This window comes from Scyliorhinus torazame, chromosome 7 (assembly GCF_047496885.1).
Source record: "Scyliorhinus torazame isolate Kashiwa2021f chromosome 7, sScyTor2.1, whole genome shotgun sequence".
NCBI lineage: Eukaryota > Metazoa > Chordata > Chondrichthyes > Carcharhiniformes > Scyliorhinidae > Scyliorhinus > Scyliorhinus torazame.
This window is the reverse complement of record NC_092713.1, coordinates 220,490,626-220,517,807: the sequence shown is the minus strand read 5'-3', so window position 1 is coordinate 220,517,807 and position 27,182 is coordinate 220,490,626. Positions and strand designations below refer to the sequence as shown.

Genomic DNA, 27,182 nt, shown 5'->3' with positions numbered 1-27,182 from the left:
GTCTATTAACCTGGTTCACACTGTTCTCATGAGCAACAAGGTCCCCCTCGCTAGTGAATACTGAAGCAAAGTATTCATTTAGGGCCTCCCCATCTCCTCAGACTCGAGGTACAAATTCCCTTCACTATCCTTGATCGGCCCTACTCTCACTCTGATCATGAAAATGAAATGAAATGAAAATCGCTTATTGTCACAAGTAGTTACTGTGAAAAGCCCCTCGTCGCCACATTACGGCACCTGTTTGGGGAGGCTGGTACGGGAATTGAACCGTGCTGCTGGCCTGCCTTGGTCTGCTTTAAAAGCCAGCTCTTTAGCCCAGTGCTAAACCATCATCCTCTTATTTCTCACATAAGTGCAGAATGCCTTGGGGTTTCCCCTAATCCTTCCCGCTCGGGCTTTTTCATGCCTCCTTACAGCTCTCCTCAGTCCATTTCTGAGTTCCGTCCTGGCTACCTTGTAACCCTCTAGAGCCGAGTCAGATCCTTGCTTCCTCAACCTTATGTAAGCTTACTTCTTCGACACTATATGGCAGCCCTCCTGGTCATGATGCCCGCACTGACAGCAGCTGCCACTGCCTCCCAGGCGGTATTGGTGGGCCTGCTGCTGGCTCTCCCACTCCCTTAGGGAAACAGGATATCCCGCCTTGCATCGACGGCGTTGTGGAGCTTGGCCAGTTCGGCACCCCCAAAGCGAGGAGCAGGTTTGGGGGCTGCCATGCTTGTGTGTGGACTGGATTGAGTGGTAAGGGAACGTTTAAAAGCAGCTCCCCTTGTTAGCGGTGAAATGCTGAGGCGGGGTGTGGCAAATCAGATGGTGAGATGGCCAGTAATTGCGAGAAGCTCAAGGGGCCCATTTTTGGCACCAAGTGCTGTTAAATGGTGTCCACGATCTTGCCAGGAAACATTCCACCAACCGGGCCCACAATGACACTTAGAACTCTTTCCATTAAATCGTGCCCATAACCTATCCTCAAAAGTCTGATTTTTAAAATATAAATGTCTACTTATTTGAACTAACTTTGATACCCCTTGTCAAAAGTTGGTAGAAACTAAATTTGATCTGATAAGAGCTATAGTTATTGTCATGTGAGAGCACCCTTTAAGAAATGGGTGTTTAAGAAATGTACCTTTCAGAAATGGAGCTGCTTATGTTACTGGAGTGATGTCAGAGTGTGGGTGGAGCTGAGCTCTGCTTCTGCTTTTTTGGTTTCAGTTTGACAAAAGCTTGGGTGTGTCTGTGAGCTGAACTGCTGTTGATCTATGCCATCCAAAGACTATCTTAATCATTTGGTGAATTCAGAATTATAATTGGTTTCAGTATTGAATGTAAACCCTGATGTGCTCCTGTTTAGAGGTTTGTTAAGTTTTGGATGTTAAAAGAACAGCATGCAGATTACTTAGTGTTTTATTCTTTGGAGTGAGTATTTGAATTAATGGCTGCTAAGATATTCACTGTTTGTTTTAGAAAGGTTAACTTGAGTTCATAGAATAAACATTGTTTTGTTTTAAAAATCACTGGTCCATTTTCTGCTGTATCATACCTGTAGAGTAAGCCATGTGCTCCCCATACCACAATCTATTAAAAGTTGTGGGTCAGGTGAATTCCAGGATACACTTTGGGGTTCTCTAAAGCCCATAATAATTGGGGGTTCGTCTGGGATAAAAGTCTATCAATTGGATTGGTTTAGTGAACTTAAAGACAGTGAGGGGTGAGCAGATTGTGGTTGCTTTTCAGGTGTGGTATTTTAGTTTATGTGTGGTGTGTGTTGTGGACAATGGCTCTTTCAGAGGCTCAGATGTTTTTGGGGGTGGAGCCTGTCACACGCAGTACCTTACAGACAGAGACTAAAAGCAGACTGTTAGATTTGGCAAAAAACATTGCAGTTAACATTACCTGACAAAACGCGAAAAGATGAGGTAATTATGGTGGTGGCTAAGTGTTATGGGAGAGGTATTTTCAGAACCCCAAAATGTATCATGGAGTCCAACCAACCCCCCCCCCCTTTAATGTATTTGTTGCTTTTCCGAGCACGCGGCTTATTCTCCAGGTGTGATACAGCAATTATGGACAAATGGTTTTTAAACACAAAACAATGTTTATTTCATGAACTCAACTTAACCGTTTTAAATAAACATTGGGTCTCTTAACACCCCCTTCCTTCAAAGATACCCCCGAAAATATTGCAACACAAAATAATCCTTCAGTTATTCCTTTCAACATCCAAAAGAGACTTAACACCTTTAAACAGAAACACATCAGGTTAAAGGCTTTACTATAATGAGTTTAAATCACCCAAATGATCCAGAGATAGTCTTTCATGGCATAGATCACAGCATATCCAGCTCACTGCAAACACAGGCACAGCCAAGCTCTTTTCAAACTTATCTTTCTTCTTTTAAGCAGCACACAGCCACTCCCAGCTTTCTCCTCAAACTGGCTTTTTCCTTTCAAGCAGCACACAGTCACTCCCACCTTTCCCCTCAAACTGGCTTTTTCCTTTCAAGCATCTCACAGCAAACCACCCAGGCACCTTTTAGCTGCTCTCTCCCAAAACTGAAACTAAAAAACTGCAAAATGGCTCATCTAAAGCCCAGCTCCACCCACACTCTGACATCACTGCATTTCTTAAAGGTATATTGCTTAAACGTCCATTTCTTAAAGGCATTCTCACATGACACCTCCCCCCAAGAAAAAAAATAAGCCATCAATTTCAAGATGGTTTCATTTTTCACTTTTGCACCATCCACTAAGAAACGTACACAGTAAATATACCTTTTAGTATTTAAAAAGAAACAACACATGCAAACAGGTATAATAATATAGTCCATTTTTCTTTGTTCTTCTTCCTCCAACCGAAATCCTTCTCGATTGACAGTCTCTTGGAACAGAGTCTCTGCACGATCCATCCATTCCTCTACTCCTCAGCATTTCTCTTTAGAATCAGATACTTTAGTTCAATCTGACCACAGAGTCCCTTGCAATTCTCCAATACAGGAACATTGATTACAACAGCTTTCAGGCAGTCAAATACCTGTTGAAAGTCCGCTGTCCATTGATATTTTTGACATTTCTTTAAGAAGTCCATCGGTGGAGCAACCACGCTACAAATCTTTTTACAAAGGTTCGATCAAATTCATTCATGCTAAGAGATCGCATTATGTCCCTTCGTCTTGAGGGTATCGGAAACTCCTCAAGGAAAGTGATTTGGGCTTCTCCAAATTCACTTTCGGCCCTGTTGATCACCAAACCCACCTCCTGAAGTCGATTGAAAAACTCCATACAATGTTTTAAATGTCTGGAAGTTGGAAATAAAAGCAGATTGTCCCACTTTCTCAATGCAATCCTTCAAACGCGGGATAGGATAAGAGTCCGTTCTTGTAACTGCATTCACCTTTCGATAGTCCACACACAACTGTTGGGTACCGTCTAGTTTAGGTACCATCACTATGGGTGAGCTCAATTGGCTGCAACCCACTTCAATTATGCCATTCTTCAGCATACTCTCAATCTCTGTGTTCACCTGTGCCAATTTTAAAGGATTAAGTCTATATGGATGTTGTTTGATAGGAACAGCATTTCCCACATCTACATCATGTATAGCCATTTTAGTACTTCCCAATTTATCTCTACAAACTTGCCCATGTGATATCAATAACTCTTTCAGGTCAGTTTGTTTTTCCTCTGGAAGGTAACTTAACAATTCATCTCAATTTTTAAGAACATCCTCATTTTCCAATTTAATTTGAGGTATGTCAAATTCACAGTCATCTGGATTTGGTTTGTCACTTTGAGTTAGAATCATTAAAACCTCCTTTTTCTCTCCTTCCTTTTCAAAGTACCTTTTAAGCATATTCACATGACACACTCGGTGAGTCTTCTTTCTATCTGGTGTTTTTACCACACAATTCACCTCACCTAATTTCCTTTCAATCTGATACGGTCCACAAAACCTAGCTTTTAAAGGCTCCCATACCACTGGTAACAACACTAAAACTTTATCCCCACTGGCAAAACTACGAACTTTGAATTTCTTGTCCGCTACCCATTTCATCACGTTTTGTACAACTTTCAAATGTTGTCTAGTCAATTCACCTGCTCTATTTAATCGTTCCCTAAAATTTGACATGTAATCCAATAATGTAATTTCTGATTTCTCACCGACCAATTTTTCCTTAATCAATTTCAGTGGTCCTCTTACCTCATGACCAAAAATTAGTTCAAAAGGACTAAATTTGGTTGACTCATTAGGTTCATCCCTAATTGCAAACAATACGAATGGAATTCCTTTATCCCAATCCTCTGGATAATCTTGACAATACGCCCTCAACATTGTCTTTAACATTGATGCCACCTTTCTAACGCTCCCTGCGATTCTGGATGGTACGCAGTTGATTTAAATTGTTTTATTCCTAAGCTATCCATATCTTCTTTGAATAACTTTGAAGTAAAATTCATTCCTTGATCCGATTGAATTTCTGTGGGTAGTCCATATCTAGTAAAGAAGTAACTCCTTCATAATCCTTTTAGCTGTAATATTACATACTGGAATGGCCTCTGGAAACCTGGTAGATACATCCATTACATTCAAAAGATATTGATTCCCACTTTTTGTTTTAGGAAGCGGTCCTACACAATCGATTAGAACCCTTGAAAAAGGTTCCTCAAATGCTGGAATGGGTATTAAGGGCGCTGGTTTTATCACTGCTTGAGGTTTCCCTATCACTTGACATGTGTGACATGATTGCCAAAATGTAACTACATCTTTATGTGGTCCAGGCCAATAAAAATGTTTCTGGATTTTAGCTTGAGTTTTCCTTATTCCCAAATGACCTCCCACTGGTACCTCATGTGCAACTCGCAACACCTCCTTTCTATACCCTACCGGAAATTAAAACTGCGAGACTAGCAGCGGAAATGGCAGATGATTATGAATTAGTTCATAAATCAAAGATTGGTTTCCGACATCAGCTTCAGCGGGTGAGGGATAGAAACTGGGGACATGAGAAATACTCAAGTGGTAAAGGTAAAGGTGATCTGATGGGGGACTTTCCTTGGCCATACAATAGGACAGGGTCGAATGGTCCCATGGTATGTGAAAACAAAAGTTATTGGAGAGTTTCCGATACCCTCGACACGACGGGAATTAATGCGATTTCTTGGTATGAGTGGATTTTACCGGATATTTGTACCCAATTTTACAGTGTGGTCGCTCCACTGACTGACTTGCTCAAGAAGCGTAACAAATTCCAGTGGACAGCGGAGTGTCAACAGGCATTCGACGGCCTGAAGGTTGTGTTAACCATTGCTCCTATGTTAGCCATCCCAAATTATACCAGACCATTCAAAGTGGCTGTTGATGCGAGCGAGGTGGGCGTAGGTGCGGTGCTTCTACAAGACGACGACGAAGGGCTAGAGCGGCCTGTTGGTTATTTTTCAAAGAAATTGAATTCTCACCAGAAAAAGTATTCGACGATTGAGAAGGAGACTTTGAGTTTGGTGCTGGCTTTGCAACATTTTCACATTTATGTGACCAGCAATCCATCTGACACCGTTATATACACTGATCATAATCCGTTGACATTTTTGGAGTGATTCCGGAATAACAATGCAAGGCTGTTTCGCTGGAGTTTACTGTTACAGCCATTTCATTTCAAAAGAGTGCATGTGGCAGGATGAGAAAACGTGATAGTTGATGCTTTGTCACGAATGTGATGAACAGAAGCAATTTCAGTTGGAGGAAGAAGAATGAAAAAATGGACTATATTATTGTACCTGTTTGCGTGTGTTGTGCTTTTTGAAACAAAAAGTATATTTACTGTGTGCATTTCTTAAAGGATGGTGAAAAGGGGAAAAATGAAACCATGTTGAAGTTGATGGTGTATTATTTTTTCTTGGGTGGGGGGGAGGTGTCATGTGAGAGTACCCTTTAAAAAATGGGTGTTTAAGAAATGTACCTTTAAGAAATGGAGCTGCTAATGTTACTGGAGTGATGTCATAGTGTGGGTGGTGCTGAACTCTACTGCTTTTTTGGTCTCAGTTTGAGAAAAGCTTGGGTGTGTCTGTGAGCTGAACTGCTGTTGATCTATGCCATCCAAAGACTATCTTAATCATTTGGTGAAATCAGAATTATAAATGATTTCAGTATTGAATGTAAACCCTAATATGCTCCTGTTTAGAGGTTTGTTATGTTTTTCGATGTTAAAAGAACAGCATACAGATTACTTAGTGTTTTATTCTTTGGGGGATGTATTTGAATTAATGGTTGCTAAGATATTCACTGTTTGTTTTAGAAAGGTTAACTTGAGTTCATAGAATAAACATTGTTTTGTTTTAAAAACCACTGGTCCATTTTCTGCTGTACCATACCTGTAGAGTGGGCCGTGTGCTCCCCATACCTACAATCTATTAAAAGTTGTGGGTCAGGTGAATTCCATGATACACTTTGGGGTTCTCTAAACCCTGGCCCATAATATTATAAATATATATAGTTAGACAAACTCAACAATAGCCAGTAAAGTTCAATCAGCAATTAATATGATTGATGATCCCTTTAAATAGCACATACTTGTGAGGTTAAGTGAGGGTGATAACTATGACCCATTTTGCAATTGCACAAAGTCAAGATCTGCCGAAATATGTTTGTTCAAGCAGACGTGTTTTAAACTGTACACACTTAGCATAATCTGATAAGTACATAAGTATCCAATGTCAACTCTATCAAATGTACCTGATCCATAACATGTTCTGTCTATGACCTACATTCCTTTATAATTTTGCCTTTATTGTGTTAGGTTGTTGTGCAATTCCTCTGTATGAATTAATTCTATGTTCCTAATATGCCATGTCATGCCATTTTATACCATAAGGTCCCAGAGCTTAACAAATGTTACTCTAAATATCTGAATCAAATGGTGCTCATTAAAAAGAAAAACTTGAAAGACTTGCATTAGCTTTTTTCATGGCCGCTGACATCTCAAATCATTTTGCAGCCAAGGAAGTACTTTTTGAAGTGTGGTCAATATTGTAATGTGGAGCTAGTTTGTGCTTAGTAAACACCCATAAACAGCAATGTTTAGATAATCTGTTTCTTGTGATGTTGTTGGAGGGATAATTATGGGGTTGGTTTAGCTCAGTTGGCTGGACAGCTGGTTTATTGATGCTGAGCAAGGCCAGCAGCACAGGTTCAATTCCTATACTGGCTGAGGTTGTTCATGAAGGCCCTACCTTCTCAACCTTACTCCTCAGGTTAAATCACCACCTGTCATTGCTCCAGGCCCCACCCTCAAAGGAGAAAGCAGCCTATCGTCACCTGGGGCTACTTTAATGACCAGAGATTATGGTGTTCTTTGTGTTGCTAAACATGGTTTGTCTTCTTTGTAGATTTTCTGAGTTTCGTAGCTTCTTGATTGTTTTCTTCAATATTCTTGTGCTAATCTTTATTGCCTTAATCACTTCTTACTTGTAGAAATAAACTCCTGGTACCATGTGGTGTTCTTTGTGTTGCTAAATTCAGGATGGTTGGCGTATTGTTCACAAAAAACGCAAAATAACTTGAACTTGAACAAAGCTATAAATTTATTAATACTACTAGTTTAGATTCTACACATACTCCTAAATAATACACTGTTGGTTATTAACATACACACTACACTAATCTACAACTAATCTTTATGCTGTTATAAACTATGATCTGCTCTTACTCACACTATTTTTACTTCTGTCTGTCTCCAGCTAACTCCTGCACTACTTTCTCCCACAAGGCTTAGCATCAATGCCTTACATACTTGTAGCTGTAGCTCCCTCGAGTGGCTACTCTAGACATTTCATTAACCCTTTGATGCACTAAGCGTCAAGAACCACAAAGACATGTGAGACTTTAACCAAGGCTTTAATACACTACATAGGAAGCTTACTCAACACAGACGACCCCAGACAAAATGGGTCAGGTCTCAGAAGCTGGGTCTTATACCTAACTCCCGGGGGAGTGGCCAAGGCGGAGCTCTCCGTGGCCAGGTCAGGTTACATACAGGTGACCGAACCTCTACAGAGCTACAGTACAATACACAGGATTACAGGGCCACGTTACACACAACTATTATATAACTATGTACAATGCTAGGGAAATACAGTGGTGTATCACAACACCCTTGCAGTTCTTACAGTTATGATAATACCACAGGGATAACTCTAAATTACTAAATTAAAAGCAAAATATTGTGGAAGCCGGGGATCTAAAATAAAAACTGAAAATGCCGGAAATACTGGCATCATTTGTGGAGGGTGAAACAGAGTTAATGGCTGGAATTCTCCAGCCGTTGGAATTCTCTGTTCCCACTGGCAGTGCATCCCTGCCCTGGGTTTCCTGGCGGCGTGGTGTGGCTTCCATGGGAAATCCCATTGCCAAACGGCGAGAGTACAGAATTTCACTGCCAGTGAACAGCTTGCGACCGAGAAACACACGGCTGGGGTGCCAGAGAATCCAGCCCAATGGGTGAAAATTGTCGCGAGATGGAAAATATGGCGGACCAGCTGAAGGTCCATTGACCGCGAGACTGGAAAATCCTGGCCAGCTAAATATGATCACTCCATCTTTAGAAGAACCATATTTGAGCCAAAACATTAACTCTAGGCGCGCTCTACTGGCCACGCTGCGCCTGAAAAGCAATCTCGTGAGACGCCGCGATATGAAGCCCGCCCATTGTGGGCAGGATCACTTTTTTGAAAATCTGCATATTCGTGTGAGACAGCTAGTCTCACTAAAGTATGCAGTTTCCTGAGGTAACAAAGGCATTGCTCTCTCTCCTTTGCCTTGGAGACCTCGGGTGAGCACTATTCAGTGCTGGTCTCCATAAACGGGGACCAGATGGAACGGCACTCGTGAGGGTTTCCCAGGGGATTGGATGCCCCCAGTGGCTTGCCCTCTGAGCATGGTGGCACCCTAGAACTGCTAGTGCCAGCCTGGGACTGCCAGCCTGGCAACCGGGCAGTGCCATGTGAGTGCCAGCCTGGCATTGCCCAGGTGATACGGACAGGGTGCCAGGCTGGCAGTGCCAAGGTGCTAAGCTGAAATATTTAGTGCGGTGGTGATCGGGCCTGGGGATGCCCTCTGCACGTGAAGCAGGTGAGGGGAAAATCCCTTATAAGTACGTTGGGGCTTGGGGGAATTTGGGGGTCGTGTTTGGGGGTCAAGAGATTGGGATGACATTTAAAAATAGCGCCCCAGTCTCTCCCTGCACTGAGAAGTATCGGTGAGCAGTGCTCCTCAGTGCAGGAAATGGGACTAAGTGCGGCCTTAGCCGCACATTTCCCACTGAGGCTCCGTACCTACCCAGAGTCGGGTTACATAGCCTGTGTTTCTCAGTGCTACAAACGCTAGGAAACACATGTCTAAACGTGCTCACTATGGGACATTGATCCCATTTGGTTCGATCGCATCCTCTGTTTCTCTCTCTACACAGATGCTGCCAGACCTGTTTAGTATTTCTAGCTCTTTTTGTTTTTATATTACACCAGGGACAACTCACCTGCTCTTCTTTGACATAGAGTCGCGGGATCTTTTACATCTACCCGAGCAGTCTTATCTAAAAGATGCGGGACCTCTGACAGTGCAATGCTCCCTCAGCACTGCGCTAGAGTGTCGACCTTGATTTTGGATTCTAAAATCCATAGTAGCACAGTGGTTAGAAATGTTGCTTCACAGCTCCAGGGTCCCAGGTTCGATTCCCGGCTTGGGTCACTGTCTGTGTGGAGTCTTCACATTCTCGCTGTGTCTGCGTCGGTTTCCTCCGTGTGCTCCAGTTTCCTCTCACAAGTCCCGAAAGACATGCTTGTTAGATAATTTGGACATTCTGAGTTCTCCCTCTGTGTACCCGAACAGGCGCCGGAATGTGGCGACTAGGGGATTTTCACAGTAACTTCATTGCAGTGTTAATGTGAGCCTACTTGTGACAATAAAGATTATTATATTATTATATTATATATATTAAAATCTTGTGATTCAGCCATCATTGTACTACTACAGCTGATGCTCAGCTCAATTCAATTTAAAGCTCGCCTGCCAAAATTATAAAATACTGAATACATGTTGAAGAAAGGAAGTATAAAAAACATCCTCGCTCTCTCTGCTCGTATCGTTCATCTGCAGGATTCATTGCTGAGAGGAACAGCAGGAGTATTACGCACAGGCAGATCAGGCAGAACCACAATTGAAACAAGCCACAGTACAGGAAGCATTATATTGTTTTGGAGGATTCTGTTTACTCAAGGCAGTGCCAGGAAAGGGGAAATGTGAGTAACAGGTCTTTGTTCTGTCTGGGAGGAGTATGCCAGAAATACAACAAAGCCACTCTGGGGTGGGTGGTGGGGGAGAGGTGGGGCTACGGTTCATCACTGGAGCTTGATGGCGATCTTGGTTACCTTCTCCTTTAGAGGGAGCTGCGAACACTTGCATCTGACATATTGAGCTGCGGCAGAAATATGGAGCAAAAGCTGAGTAGAGACACCTGTAAACATCACATCCAAACACAAAACGGAATACAAAAACAACCAGTTCTCAGTCCATTCTGATACCTGATTCCACTGTTCCTTCTCTGAGCATCCGGTTTTCCTCGATGTTTTCCAATTTTCTGTCACGAAACAAGAAAAAATAATTACAGCCATGAGCTGAAAGAGCCCGTTTTCAGCATTTTTCAAGATTCTCAATGCCATTGATTAATGTAAAGTGGTGAAATGTAAATTTCATTGAAAAGGACACCATCAGTAGACCCAGCTAAGAAACAGGTTAACGTTTTGCAAAAGAGACGGTGCTTAAACCTTTATATTGCTTGAAATAATTACGTAAGTATAATTGAAAAGCATCCTGAGTTGCTGCCCAATGTCTCACTGCAGGTGGTAATGAACCAGTCAAGGAAGATCCCAGGTTTTGCCCAGTTAACTGGATCACAGCCAAAGAATATTTCTGATACTATATTGGCAATGTGCGATGGGGAGGCCGGGAGGAATCATCCAAGCTTTCCATGCCTCTGTGGCGATTACTGGTGAAAGTGCACGAGTTCCGGGAGGTGATGTCAGAAGAGGATTGGGCCACTGTGAAAGCCTCTCGATGATTGCACAACCTGCTGATATTGACCCCTCGAGGTCATCCATTAGAATGACCGCTAGGTTCCATCCTGGCCCCTGGTCACTGTCCATGTGGAGTTTGCACTTTCTCCCTGAGTCTCCATGGGTCTCACCCCCGCAACCCAAAAAGATGTGCAGGGTAGGTGGATTGGCCTCGTTAAATTACCCCTTAATTGGAAAAAAAAATTGGGGGGTACTCAAAATTATTTTAAAACGTTAGGTTAAGGATTGTTTTTACTTCTTATGAAGGAAGACCACAGCATGGATAAGAACCTTCTGAAGAATAAGAGAGGGGAATGAGGGAGTAAAGCACTGCACCATTATGTTAACACAGTTACATAATTGTGATGAGAAACAAAGTTATGCTTGCCCAACATTTGCTTTTTCATGAAAGTGGTTCCCTTTAATTATGAGTTGAAAATGAATGGGAGTCCATTGAAAAGGACTGGCGCGTTTACAGAGCTGGAACGTGAAAAGAAAAGAAGCTGTGTGGTGCACCATAGGAACAGTTTTCTGAATAGGCCTTCTGGGAACTTCTAAAATGTACACAAAATGTCAGAAGTACCGTGTTAAAAGCAGAAGCCTTTTCCCCATTTACTTCTGTATTTTACCGAGAAGGTAATTATTAATGAATTTTCATCAGCAACAATGTCAGCGTCAGAGCTCACACAGTGAACTTCCTCTGTTGCCATCACCACCACTTACTGCGACCTGTACACCGTTCAGCTTTGTAGCAGCTGGTAACTTTGACAAAGGTGAACTTTTATCCATCACAGAAATTAATGCTTTGAAGAGGCGATGTTAATGGTACAGAACGTGAACTATACACAGAGCACATTTGGTGGCATCATCACACTTGCCCCTAGGTTTCTTTTTAAGCTTTTAAAAGCTCTCTTTAAAAAGGTGCATTTCGCGATGCAATTTGAAGTTGTCATAGGAGCCACGCACCAGAGTTTGTGTGGGGGATAATCAGAGCGGTTCCAGGAACTGAGACTACTGGAAGATTTCCCAGTACAGTGACTGCGCCCTTTAAACACATTCATGCTAGTTTTCAGACACAACTTGCATCTTAAATAAAAAGAGAGAATGCTAGAAATATACAGAAGGCCACTGGCGTCGGAAAGAAAAAGCTCGGTTAAATTTGCAGATGGATGTTTAAACCTCAATTGTTTGTCACATTCAAAACGTTAATCTAAATTTCTCTTTCAGTTGCTGGTCACCTGCTGTTCCAAAGTTTCTTTATTTTGAAATCCTGATGTCCTTTCTCTTCCCTCGTCTGTTTTTTTTCCATTTATCCAGGGTTTGCTCAAAAATGTTTTCTTCAACCAATTCCGGCTGAGTTTGCACATTGTGATCAGAATTCCTTTCCTGAATTCTCCATTAGTCTTCTGCTTTAGATAACACATACCCGGTGTGTTGGAAAATGAGTGCTGCAAAATGAGAAGTGGGTCAACATCCATTTCAGGGCAGAAGGCAGACAAAATAATCTGTGTTGTTGGCACAAAATCTGAAACAAAATGCTTCCTGTAGCAGAACCAAAGCTCTAAAGTCCTTTAATCAGAGTAGCTGTCCATCACTAATCAACCTTTACATGTTAGTACCAGTAAAACTGCTTACTCATTCCTGTTTGATTGTTTACAGGATTTCATGATCTGAGATATTTCTGTCAATGGATAATGATATAATTTGCTGGTTTAATACTCCCTTTATTATCAAGTTTTAAATGCTTGTTTGATTGGGGCAGCACGGTGGCACAATGGTTAGCACTGCTGCCTCACAGTGCCAGGGATCCGGGTTCAATTGCGGCTTGGATGACTGTCTGTGTGGAGGTTGCACTTTCTCCCTGTGTCTGCGTGGGTTTCCTGCGGGTGCTCCGGTTTCCTCCCACAGTCCAAAGACGTGTAGGTTAGATGGATTGTCCTTGCAGAATTTCCCCTTATTGTCCAAAAGGTTAGGTGGGGTTACGGGGATGGGGTGGGGATGTGGGCCTCAGTAGGGTGCTCTTCCAAAGAGTTGGTGCAGACTCGATGGGCTGAATGGCCTCCTTCTACACTGTAGGGATCCTATGATTCTATGATGTGTTTAGTTCAGACTGAAAATGCTTTCTTGATGAGTCTCCTATGGTTAAGGGAGAGACGAGCGAAACCATTCAGGATCCAGTTTTTACTGCCAGTCGATGCTGAATAAGTTACATCAAGTCAGTGCTTCAGAACTATCCCCCAACAAATGTAACAAAAGGAGGAGAGGTGGGTCTGAAGGAGAATGTAGGTGGAATATCTGCATAAGTCACTGAGTGTTTACTAAAGGGTATAGGGACTGCTCTTCCTAGCTAACCATCAGGGCAGATTTTCCCTGAAGATCTGGTGGTACAATCCTGAAGAGGCTGTTCTTCTCTCTGCTACCAGGATTTTCTATAAGAACTGATGCCAAGAATTCAATACATCTGGGCAAATATTAACAGCTGTTTTGAAATGATGTGCAGATGATAGGAATAAGTCACGTGATGTATTTACCATGTTTGGCACCATAGAAACCTTCAGCATCAAAGATGCTGTGTGCTGTGCTGTATAGTGTTGGTGTGGAGATGCCGGCGTTGGACTGGGGTGAGCACAGTAAGAAGTCTTACAACACCAGGTTAAAGTCCAATGGGTTTGTTTTGATGTCACTAGCTTTCGGAGCACTGCCCCTTCCTCAGGTGAATGAAGAGGTATGTTCCAGAAACATATATATATAGACAGATTCAAAGATGCCAGACAATGCTTGGAATACGAGCATTATCAGGTGATTAAATCTTTACAGATCCAGAGATGGGGTAACCCCAGGTTAAAGAGGTGTGAATTGTGTCAAGCCAGGACAGTTAGAACATAAGAACTAGGAGCAGGAGTAGGCCATCTGGCCCCTCGAGCCTGCTCCACCATTCAATGAGATCATGGCTGATCTTTTGTGGACTCAGCTCCACTTTCCGGCCCGAACACCATAACCCTTAATCCCTTTATTCTTCAAAAAACTATCTATCTTTATCTTAAAAACATTTAATGAAGGAGCCTCTACTGCTTCACTGGGCAAGGAATTCCATAGATTCACAACCCTTTGGGTGAAGAAGTTCCTCCTAAACTCAGTCCTAAATCTACTTCCCCTTATTTTGAGGCTATGCCCCCTAGTTCTGCTTTCACCCGCCAGTGGAAACAACCTGCCTGCATCTATCCTATCTATTCCCTTCATAATCTTATATGTTTCTATAAGATCCCCCCTCATCCTTCTAAATTCCAATGAGTACAGTCCCAGTCTACTCAACCTCTCCTCGTAATCCAACCCCTTCAGCTCTGGGATTAACCTAGTGAATCTCCTCTGCACACCCTCCAGTGCCAGTACGTCCTTTCTCAAGTAAGGAGACCAAAACTGAACACAATACTCCAGGTGTGGCCTCACTAACACCTTATACAATTGCAGCAGAACCTCCCTAGTCTTAAACTCCATCCCTCTAGCAATGAAGGACAAAATTCCATTTGCCTTCTTAATCACCTTTTGCACCTGAAAACCAACTTTTTGGGACTCATGCACTAGCACACCCAGGTCTCTCTGCACAGCAGCATGTTTTAATATTTTATCATTTAAATAATAATCCTTTTTGCTGTTATTCCTACCAAAATGGATAACCTCACATTTGTCAACATTGTATTCCATCTGCCAGACCCTAGCCCATTCACTTAGCCTATCCAAATCCCTCTGCAGACTTCCAGTATCCTCTGCACTTTTTGCTTTACCACTTATCTTAGTGTCGTCTGCAAACTTGGACACATTGCCCTTGGTCCCCAACTCCAAATCATCTATGTAAATTGTGAACAGTTGTGGGCCAAATTGTGAACAGTTGTGGGCCAGTTAGTAGGTAGGACAGTTGGTAGGATTTCGCAGGCCAGATGGTGGGGGATGAATGTAATGCGACATGAATCCCAGGTCCCGGTTGAGGCCGCACTCATGTGTGCAGAACTTGGTTATAAGTTTCTGCTCGGCGATTCTGCGTTGTTGCGCGTCCTGAAGGCCGCCTTGGAGAACGCTTACCCGGAGATCAGAGGCTGAATGCCCTTGACTGCTGAAGTGTTCCCCGACTGGAAGGGAACATTCCTGCCTGGTGATTGTTGCGCGATGTCCGTTCATTCATTGTCGCAGCGTCTGCATGGTCTTGCCAATGTACCACGCTACGGGACATCCTTTCCTGCAGCGTATGAGGTAGACAACGTTGGCCGAGTCGCACTAATATGTACCGCGTGCCTGGTGGGTGGTGTTCTCATGTGTAATGGTGGTATCCATGTCGATGATCTGGCACGTCTTGCAGAGATTGCCATGGCACCACACAACCCTGCCATGCCAATCTCTGCAAGACGTGCCAGATCATCGACATGGATACCATCATGAGAACATACTCGTACGACTCGGCCAACGTTGTCTACCTCATACGCTGCAGGAAAGGATGCCCCGAAGCGTGGTACATTGGCGAGACCATGCAGACGCTGCGACAATGAATGAACGGACATCGCGCAACAATCACCAGGCAGGAATGTTCCCTTCCAGTCGGGGAACACTTCAGCAGTCAAGGGCATTCAGCCTCTGATCTCCGGGTAAGCGTTCTCCAAGGCGGCCTTCAGGACGCGCAACAACGCAGAATTGCCGAGCAGAAACTTATAGCCAAGTTCCGCACACATGAGTGCGGCCTCAACCGGGACCTGGGATTCATGTTGCATTACATTCATCCCCCACCATTTGGCCTGCGAAATCCTACCAACTGTCCTGGCTTGACACAATTCACACCTCTTTAACCTGGGGGTACCCCATCTCTGGATCTGTAAAGATTTAATCACCTGCTGATGCTCACATTCCAAGCATTGTCTGGCATCTTTGAATCTGTCTATATATATGTTTCTGGAACATACCTCTTCATTCACCTGAGGAAGGAGCAGCGCTCCGAAAGCTAGTGACACGAAACAAACCTGTTGGACTTTAACCTGGTGTTGTAAGACTTCTTGCTGTATAGTGTTATAATGGATGGAAAAATGGCAATTAATAATAATAATCCTGAATAGTGTCACAAGTAGGCTTACATTAACACTGTAATGAAGTTACTGTCAAAATCCCCTAGTCGCCACATTCCGGCGCCTGTTCGGATACACCGAGGGGGAATTCAGAATGTCCAATTCATCTAACAAGCACCTCTTTCTGGCCTTGTGGGAGGAAACTGGAGCACCCGGAGAAAACCCACGCAGATATGGGGAGAACGTGCAGACTTCGCACAGGCAGTGACCCAAGCCGGGAATTGAACCTGGGACCCTGGCGCTGTGAAGCAACAGTGCTAATATTTGACTCTGTTCTTTCAGAATCGAAGAAGGTTTGCAGTTCCCCAGGGCACAGTGTTGGGACCCTTGCTCTTCCTGATATATATTAATGACCTAGACTGCAGTGTTCAAGACATGGTTTCAAAATTTGCAGATGATACGAAGATTGGAAAAATTGTCAACGGTGATGAGGAATGTCTTGAACTTCAAAAGGACACAGACATGTTGGTGATTTGGGCAGACAAGTGGCAGATGAAGTTCAATGCAGAGAAGTGTGAAGCAATTCATTTTGGCAGGACGATTATGAAGAGACAGTATAATATAAAGGGAGAAACTCTAAAGGAGGTGCTGGAACAGAGGGACCTTGGTGTATATGTAAATAAGTAATTGAAGCTGGCAGGGACATTGAGGGAGCAATTAATGAAGTATAAAGTATCTTAGGTTTTATTAATAGGGACATTGAGTACAAGAGTAAGGAGGTCATGCTGAACTTGTAGAAGACATTGGATAAGCCCCAACTGGAACACGGCGTCCGTTTTGGGCCCCAGATGTGAGGAAGGGGAAGGATGTGTAGGCACTGCAGAGAGTACAGAGGAGATTCACAAGAATGATTCCAGAGATAAAGAACTGTAGATATGAGTACAGATTGGATAGGTGGGGATTGTTTTCCTTGTAGAAAAGAAGGCTGAGAAGAGACTTGATAGAGGTATTCAAGATCCTGAGGGGTATGGACAGGGTAAATAGTGAGAAATTGTTCCCCCTCTAGAGTGCATCAAGAACTAGAGGGCACCAATTTAAAATAATGGGGGAAAGGAGTAGAAGTGATGTGAGGAAAATGATTTTTCACCCAGAGAGTGGTTGCAGTGTGGAATGAGCTTTCTGAGGAGGTGACGGCGGCAGGTTCAATCGAGGTATTCAAAAGGGAATGGTATCTGAAAAGAAAGATTGTGCAAAGTTGTGAGGATGAGGTCGGGGAGTAGGACTGGGTAGAATGCTCCTTCAGAGAGCCAGTGCAGAGTCTCTGAGCCAAATGGCCTCTTTCTGCACAGTAAAAATTCTGTGATTCCTCCGCTCGAAGAAGTGGAACTGATCCCCTCCCCCTCCCATTCAATTATATTCCTTCAAGTTCCATTTTTAATATTTTTATTCATAGAAGTAAATGACTTGTTATTTCCCAGCATTCAGCCAGGTTGCGTTACTGCAAGCTTCCAAAGCCTGGAACAACAATTTTCACCCCTTCCTCCAAAATAGATTAGCATCCTGCCGGAGGCCCACCAATTTTATTAAAAGAAATCTGACCCTAGAACATTTCCTAAGCTCTGAGATATAGATGTGAGTCAGCAGCAAATATCAATCCACCAAAGATGTGCCGGTGTAAAGGCAGGCAGGAAAATTAACCCAAGTTATGGTTTACTATTTACTCTCTCCCTTTCTTTATACCTCTCTCCCCACATATCACCCACCCCACACATATTATTCAATGATTTAAGCCACCAAGTTCCCTCCAGTGTTGGACTACAATCACCTATTACAGAAATTGAAGGTTCCCTTTTAAACAATATTCTGCTTTTTTATTCTTAGAATCAAACCACCTCACACTTCCCCAGATTATACTCCATCTCCCAGCTTGTTATCCAATCGTTTAACCTGTTTCTATCTCTTTGCAGCATCTTTGTGTCCTTGTCACAGCTTATATTCCCACCTAGCTTTGTCTCTTTTAGAACTCTTGAATGTAGGTCATCGGATCCTTTGGAATTTGCCAGATTTTAGTCTCCTCAGCTGATATTTATTATCCTAATAGTCTCATTCTTTTTGGCACTGAGGTTACCCTCTATTTCTGGTATCAAATTTGTATCTTCAACTGCAAAGACAAACATAAAAGGTTTGTTCAATGTCTCTGCCATTCTTCATTCCCCATATCCATTTCTCCTGACTCGAAAGGGAGCAACTCTTTTCCTTCTCACTGGTAAAACCTCTTGCAATCTGTTTTTATATTCCTGATTAATTTACTCTGGTATTTGATTTTATCCCTTTTTATCAGGTTTTGCGGTGGCATTTTGCTGGTTTCCAAAACACTCCCAGGGTGAAATTCTCCATTTGGGAGACTATCATGTCCTCCCGCAAGTGAATTGAAATTGATTTGTGCTCCCAGATCAGGAAGCAATTCACTGCCATGTAAATCTATGCATGGTGAGGATTACGAGCGATTCCTGAGGGAATCCCGCAATTGGGCCGCCATTTCGAGCAGGTGGCCCGATAGCGATGTCTCGTGCTGGCCAACCACCCCCCCTCCCCCTCCCGCATCGCAAATCAGCCCCTGAATCCCGGATTTTCTGGGTCCCCCCATCCCCAAGTACGTGGGTGACCCGACCCACCCCCAGAGACCCCTAAATGGGAGACCCGTCAGAGACCCCCTAAATAGGGAGACTTCCTAAATAGGGAGACTCCCCACAGACCCCTCAGTAAAGAGACCACTGTCAGGCAGCCCCCCAGAAAGGATAAACCTGTCAGGAAACCACCCCAAAAAAGAGAAACCTGTCAGGAAGCCCCCTAGAAAAGAGACCCCTGTTGGGAAGCCTCCCAGAAAAGAGAGCCCTGTCTGGAAGCTAGAGAATAGTCCAGAGAGAGGCAATGAAAAGAAATACTGTTGTTAGACTCACCTGAGCAATACACCTGCTGGCTCAGACACAGGAAGTACCACGTTTCCATTCTTGGAAAGAGAAAGCAATGGCATGTGCTTAAACCCCTCAGACCCATGAGCTGCAAGTTATTCATTCATTTCCCTCAATGGGCTGTGATTGACAGGCTACACACACACAAACACACACACAGAAGCACACACACAGCTATAGCCTTGCTTGATTCATCTTTCTTCATGCTTGAGTAACTCTGAAATGCCACAACTAATGTTTACAAATATCAGCCACTTCAAAGAGAATTAAGTGCTGTCAATTTCCAGCTGAGCACTTCAAAACCACTCAAACATGAAAGGGGTGATGGAATGCAGGTCTTGCACTGTGGGGGGAGGGTGGCCCTCGGATGTACTTTGGGGGCAAGTTACCCCTTTGGCCCACGGCAATGTCCACCATGTCAGGCCACACTTATGATGAACCAGTAGTGATTCTCACTCATGTGATTCCCAGCCCAGAAGACCGAGAATCACGAGGGCCCAGAGAATATGGTGCCTGGCCTGCTAATTGGATGCAAATTAGGGGCTGGTTTAGCACACTGGGCTAAATCGCTGGCTTTTAAAGCAGAACAAGGCAGGCCAGCAGCACGGTTCGATTCCCATACCAGCCTCCCCGAACAGGCGCCGGAATGTGGCGACTAGGGGCTTTTCACAGTAACTTCATTTGAAGCCTACTTGTGACAATAAGCGATTTTCATTTCAAATGGTCATGAAGATTCATCTGCATCCATTTGCATCCTCCCAGTGGCACGTGGGTGCGTGCCTCGATCCCGCTGCCAGCGGGGGGCCGGAGCATCAGAAGCTGACACCAATCCCGATTTTTCCCCAATGCACGATTCTCCGCCGCATCAGGAACCCCACTACCGGCTGACCAAGGTGGAGAATCTTAACCCAATCCTCAGGCTTGCTACTGTTCTTTCCAACCGCCTTTTCTTTTAATTGAATATTGTCGTGATGTTCCTGGGTAAGTCATTGGATCTGTCTAGCTGAGTTTTTGTTTTTCAATGGAATGTATTCTTGTTGAATATTTTGAATTGTTTCTTTAAATGGCTTCCCATTGCTTATTTATGTCCACAGCTTTCAGTCTAATTACCCATTCAACCTTAGCTAGTTCTCCTCTCAGTCCAATATAATTGGCTTTGAGTCTAAGTTGCAAATCTTAATATTTAGAATGACACCAGCCTTAACAAAACAAAAAAGACAAAATTATCAGGTAGATACTTTTGGATGGGAACTTACATGGATGGTTTTCTTTTGTTGCAGGTTTTGTATTGTATAGCCCTCAGGGTATGGCAGCTGGCCCTATCATGATGGGATCTCATGCAGTCAGCGGTAAAACCCAAATAAACGTGCCAAGATTTGTAATGACCAGTGGCTGGGAAGACTGTGTTATCGCAGTAACTTCAATGCAGTGTTAATGTAAGCTTACTTGTGACACCAATGAAGATCATTATTATTATTATACCCAATATGTGCGATTGATTAGTAATGTGCCTCATGCAGTGTAAACAAGACCTTTACTTGACCAACTGACCTCTACAACCTGTAACTGAACCTTTAGTACCTCCTAAACACGTATTTTTGATTGACAAAACCCTGAATGGTCACTTCCTCAAGGTATTTTATTTAATGTAATTCTCCTTCCCTTTTGTCATTTAGATCTTAGAGTCGTATTGAATTGAATGGTTTGATTTGTAAAGGGCATCCTTATTGGAGATTCTCTTTTTTATACATTCTTTTATTCCAAAGAGTTCTACTATGTCCTGCTTTATAAAAAAAAATCTGTTCCAGCCTGGAGGCATAAATTTGTATGCGCTGCTATTAAAACAGTGACGCCTTAATTGGAGCTCAGGCCTACAGACAAGTTCAGCAGTAGGTTTGCTCAGGTTATGAGCAGCACAGGCTCTTGTGTGAAAGCAGGAATATTTCAACCACTGACTGTTGTATTGAAGAAGTGCGGCTGTGGATTGACAATGTTTAGGTTGAGTGTAAAAGTCTGAAACAATTGAGACCACAAAGCTGGACTTTCAGTCCCTCTAGATTTGGGATCAGAGGCGGGCAAGAGTTAAATATAGCGGGCGGCACAGAGGTTAGCACTGCGGCCTCACAGCGCCAGAGACCCTGGTTCAATTTTGGCCTTGTGTGGAGTTTGCACATTCTCCCCATGTCTGCCTGGGTTTCCTCCGGGTGCTCTGGTTTCCTCCCACAGTCCAAAAATGTGCAGATTAGATGGGGATGTTGGGTTATCATAGATTATCATAGAATTTACAGTGCAGAAGGAGGCCATTTGGCCCATCGAGTCTGCACCGGCTCTTGGAAAGAGCACCCTACCCAAGGTCAACACCTCCACCCTATCCCCATAACCCAGTAACCCCACCCAACACTAAGGGCAATTTTGGACACTAAGGGCAATTTATCATGGCCAATCCACCTAACCTGCACATCTTTGGACTGTGGGAGGAAACCGGAGCACCCGGAGGAACCCCGCGCACACACGGGGAGGATGTGCAGACTCCGCACAGACAGTGACCCAAGCCGGAATCGAACCTGGGACCCTGGAGCTGTGAAGCAATTGTACTATCCAAAATGCTACCGTGCTGCCCCACGGGTTACGGGGATAGGGCAGGAGAGTGGGCCTAGCTAGGGTGTTCCTTCAGAGTGTCAGTGCAGACTCAATGGGCCGAATGGCCTCCTTCCGCATCGTAGGAATTCTATGTTTCTATAGCCTTACCAACCAGCTCGCCACCACCACCGCCGGGTTTCAACCTGTCTACGGGCCTTTTTTGCCGTGATGGAATGCTGCATTTTACCTTCACCCTTCTCAACCACTCCCCACACCTCCCCTGCATTGGCCAACCCACACCAGCCTGAAGTCATTCGACCACCTTCCATATTTAAACAGATAATCAAGCTTGTTACCGAGTCAATTCATCCTGATAATATGCGGCCCATGCCCTGAAATGGTTGACAAAGGCAGGCAGGACTGGGCAGCCTGTCTTTTGTAAAACAAAATCCTCCAAAGGGCGGGAAGGATGGCGGGGGGGGCGGTTCTTCAGGGGTTTCCCTTTGTGGAACAGGGGGCATGGCTCCCACTAAGATAGGACACCCCCATTTCTTCCTACCTGCCTAATGTAATATTCAGCCTGGGATCAGGGGGTGGCTGGGCTACCTGCCTGCATGTGTTCATTAATACAAGGCAAATTTGCATGCCCTGCCACCTTATCCGGGCCCCAAATGTCAAAGGTGGCGCAGTGGGCTGCAACATTTGCTGTTGATCTCTGTTCCTCTTATCCTTCTATCTGCTCAAACTCAGTGTTCTGGACGGTGCTGCTGAAGAGCCTTTGTGAACTAACTGCTGTGCATACCCCACATGGCGCACAGTAGCCAGCGGGAGGTGCGTAAAGACTGACATCATGCGAACAACACCTGCACCCCAATTTCTCACAAACCATCTTCTCTCCTTATGCAGGACAAGTGAACGCACAACAATCATAGCAGAGAGAGGACGTGAGGAAGCATGGCTGATCTCTGGAAGCTCACACCATTTGGAGAATGGGCTACCGAGCTGGCTGGGGAGGTTCGGGACTGTTCATGTGCAGACGGCCAGGTCAGTGTCTGGCCTCCATCCAGTAAGGAACGATGCTTACTGTCTTGACATAGAATGGTGAGGGTCATGCTCAGTGCCATGATCGAGGTAGCCCATGCAGTCATTCATTCTCTTCTCTTTCAATTACAGGTGGCAGCATGAAGAGTAAGGACTGACCCCGAAACCAAATCAAGCACCAACTCCAGCCGGCAGAGGGCAAAGGAGGATGAGGACGCCAAAGACACTGCACCCGTGGAGCTGTCACTGCAGTCACCTGCACCCTCCATCAACCCAGAGACCCATACCTCGGTGGGCAGTTGGAGGCTGGAGATCATGTGATGAAATTTCTATGAAAATGTCCGAACAGAGTTGACATTGGCTCCGTAAACAGTATGGATTGGATTTTCAATCCCGGGGACAGAAAACAGAGGATGGGACAGCTTCCGGGTGCAGAACACATCCCCAGGGGAAACAATCACTCATTGTGATTTTCAAGGGGGGGGGGGGGGGGGGCGTCTAGAATAGGTTTCAGAGTTGGGCAATCCCAGATATAGTGGAGGCAGAGGTGGGCCCAACAAGGGTTGGACAAAAAGTTTGCTCTTCAGGATTGTGGTGTTGGGTGCTCTGGTGCACAGATGAGCCAACACAGTTGTATGTGGTACAACTCTATTTTATTTTAACTCTTATAATACAGTTCGTTCTGGATACTCTGCACGTGCTGTCTCCCTGAGTGTGTTTGGTAGCAGATGTGTCCTGGTCCTCCTCTGCAGCTAATACTGACCACCGGGGGTCGTGTCTGTGCTTTTATATCTTTCTGTCATTGGTTGTGGTGTTGTGTGTTCTGATTTGTCTGTTGGTGTGTCTATCATGATGTGTGTGTTTGAATATCATGACATCCCCCCTTTTTACAAAGATATGTGCCTACGTGGTTATAAATATAATTGTGTCGTGAGTGCATCTAAGAGTGTGTGTGTGTGTTGTGTACAGCGTGTGTATATGACGTAACTATTTACATGGGGCGATGTCGGGTGCGTCACACTAACAAGGTTGTACCATAACAAAACTTGGATGCGAGAGAAAAAAAAAAACTTGAACATTGGTCCGGTCAGACGATATCTGGAACAATAAACAACAACAGGTTATAATACAGAAGTGTTTGACTTTTTGAACGTATGAACAGCGTTATAAGTCCAGTCTAATGGGTGACCGCCTCAAGAATGGGCTGGTCCTCAAGCCGGTTCAGCTGTGGAGATTTGGGGTCACACTGGTTCACCTTGGACTGTTGGAGGTGATGCTGTTGCCGAAGTCTCTACTTTACCATTTGTTGTACTTCGTGCAGTGCTTGGTTTTTTCATTCGTGCAAATATAACATTCAACATCTTTGTTAGTGGTGCCTTGGCTGTGGTTTGGTTCTGGTGGCGATGGAAGGGGCATGATCCGTGGCATCTCCACGAAGTCATCCTTGGGAACCAGTGGAGGATCCGGCGTGTGCGTACGGTTCAGTTGCGAGCGTGGAAGGCGGCGCAAAGCTCGCTGATTGCGCCTACGCACCAATCCATCCGCCCTGCATGCCAGGAACAAGGTGGAGTCTGTTTTCTTTTTATGTTTGTGGTGGACGGCATCTTGTAGCCGATGGGTCGTTGCCATCGAAGTAGCACCATCCCTAATATCATGCAAGGCGATGACTGTGCCAGATGTGGAAGTTGGCCGAGACCGTGCACGCTGGTTCCGGCCACCTGCTGTGCCGGAAGGGCGACTCCGCAGAGAAACGTCGAAGCATGTCGCCTTGGAGAGAGAATTGTTGCTCGCATCAACGTCTGGCGATGGCGCGAATTGGTGTGTCCATCTTGGACCGCCGGTGCTGGTTGCCACTGCCGACCCAGTGGCACTGCCACGCGATCCATTCCCTGTCGCCGTGGCATCCGCCGTCACCCTGAGCGTGCCATCACCGAGGCCGCGACACCGCCCGTCCGGCGCAAGGTCTGGCGTGCGCAAATCAGAGTCGGCGCTTGGCTGCTCCCCATCTGGAGTCCGGTCTGCCTTCCGTCGATGCCCCCCGTCCGGAGTCCCAACAGGTTCACTGGAGGCAGCCGAGATTCCCTGAAGCTGCACTTCTGGAGTCGGAACATGCAGGAATGCACCAACCAGTGGAGAGGCTCGAGCCATCGAGGGTGGAAGCGGTGCGCCGCTACCGCAGTCGTCAGTGGTCCCACCGTGATCGTCGAGTGCCTCGGTACGCACTAGGCGAGGTCTGTCACCTTGCACCTTTTGCATGGGAAGTGGGATGCTGTCGTCACTCGTCTCACATCCCGTGGATAGATCCTCATTAGCAGCTTGCTGTTCACTAGGGTTGGATAAATTGTCAGAGTTTTCATCTGGTGGTGCACACCATGTCGGTAGACTGTCATTGTCTTGCCGTTGTCCTTCATTTGGGCTTTTCTTCTTTGGAATTTTAAATCTTCCCCCAGACATTGCAGAACCTTGTTTATTACCCCCAAATTCTCCCATATGTATGGTCTCGAATATAGGATCCAATGTTTCTATCGACATTGTACTATTTTCCAAAGAACATTCCGTTTCACTTTTCTTCTCAGGTACCTCATATGTATCTTTGTCTAATGTACATGCCTTCATGGTCTCTGGGTCTGATTTTGCTGGGACTGGCATGGTCACAGTCTCTCTTTTACTGTTCTCAATTGCCCACATTATACTCCCCATACATAACTGCTTAATCACTGGGGTTAGTGTGGTACAATGGATAATCGGGTCGACCTTATCTGCATCTTCACCATTAGTGGAAAGCACACTTGGTTCACTTGAAACTGCTGTGGGTTTTAAATTCGTTATCTGGCTACTCGATGTCGGTGTCCTCAGGATTCTTGCTCCAATGTTCTGCTCATTTATCAGTGGAGTGTGTATAGGTTCAATGCAATTAATGTTCCCCTCAAGGTTTGAAGAGTCATTACTGACTAACTGCTGGTCTCCGAAGTTGGGATTTTGCGGCGTTGTGTTGAAGGGAGACATTTGTCCCTGCTGTAGATATGATTCAGGTTGTGTTATTTCCATTACCTGAGGATCAATGTCTTGTCCATTTTTTCGATCCGTACTAAAACACTGGCAATTCTCAGTCTGCTCCTTGCAAGTTAAACATTCAATTAATTTCTTTAGCAAATCCTCAGCATCCTTCTGTGGCCGTGCAGCATTATTAATCTCTGTTCGACTATAATGATCCTGAAGGTCAGCGCATAAACCTTTTTTCTTCGGGCTTGGACGAGGCGATTCCTTTGGCTTGTCTTCAGTTGGGCTTGAACAGTCATCAGCGCTGTGCCCTTCATTGTAGCATGAGAGACCTTCATGGTCATGCTGCTGTGTAGTGGAGCATGGTAGGCTGTTATAGCCTTCTTGCTGTTCACGTGAGCATGGCAGACTTGCATCATCTGCCGCTGGTTGGTCAGGAGAGGTTGCTAGACCCTCATGGTCTTGTTCCTGCAAGGACTGCACATTGGAGTCTTGCGTTGCTTCTATCGTGGAGGCTGTCCACGAGCTCTCTGTGGAGGCTTGTGACACTGGAGTCACTTCTTGTTCGTGCAAGGACTGCGCTCTGGAGTCTTGCGTTGCTTCTATCGTGGAGGCTGTCCACGAGCTCTCTGTGGAGGCTTGTGAGACTGGAGTCACTTCTTGTTCGTGCAAGGACTGCGCTCTGGAGTCTTGCATTTCTGCAATTGTGGAGTCTGTCCACGAGCTTGCTGTGGAGGCTTGTGACACTGGAGTCACTTCTGGTTCATGCGAGGACTGCGCTCTGGAGTCTTGCATGTCTTCTTTCATAGAGTCGGGAACGTTGAGCGGGACGTGGACCACGCTCTGTGTGGCAGCAGGGCGCTCTCCGTGTGCTTGCACCGCTCCCTGTCTGTTAATGTCAGGCTGCAGCATCATCCGGTACTGATAAGTTGGAACGTCATATCTGCTGGATTGAAGATCCTCAAATCCGAATAATGAATCCGCATCTGCGTCGGATTCAATGTGGGGGCCGCCAATGTGCAACACGAAAGGTTCGTCCGAGTCATAGTCGTATAGGACCACGGAGCTATCATTGGGCTCGCGAGGTCCGGAAACACTGTAAAGATCGTCATCGAAGTATTCGAGGTCGGAATCATCGGCTTGTGCGTAGGTAACTGCTTGTCGGAGGGTTCTTCGGAGGTCAAATTCATCTCCTGGGTCAATTTGCGGCACTGTGCTGTCATTCCAGGTGAGGGAAGGTTGTTTTACAGCTTTAACAGATTTTTGTTTTTTTGATTTGGGACGTTTCCCTTTTAAATTGGATTTGGGACGTTTCCCCTTTAAATTGGTGCAGTCTGGGGCCTCTGACATCCTGACGCTCGGTATGTAGCACGTAGGAAGCGACTGCGCATGCTCAAATCGCTGTTCCTTTACCGATGGCCGTTTTCTTGACTGCGCATGCGCA

General features: G+C 44.9%; 2 long non-coding RNA genes across 2 annotated transcripts; one reads left to right on the top strand and one right to left on the bottom strand.

Moving 5' to 3' along the window:
- Positions 1-7,869: 7,869 nt before the first annotated feature.
- On the bottom strand, positions 7,870-12,601 carry LOC140426850 (uncharacterized). The gene is made up of 3 exons (XR_011948312.1): positions 12,339-12,601; positions 10,570-10,625; positions 7,870-9,938 (listed from the first exon to the last, which is right to left on the bottom strand). It is a non-coding gene; the product is annotated as an uncharacterized lncRNA (long non-coding RNA).
- Positions 12,602-20,403: 7,802 nt separating this feature from the next.
- On the top strand, positions 20,404-23,181 carry LOC140427448 (uncharacterized). The gene is made up of 3 exons (XR_011948494.1): positions 20,404-20,553; positions 22,604-22,741; positions 22,871-23,181. It is a non-coding gene; the product is annotated as an uncharacterized lncRNA (long non-coding RNA).
- Positions 23,182-27,182: the final 4,001 nt, after the last annotated feature.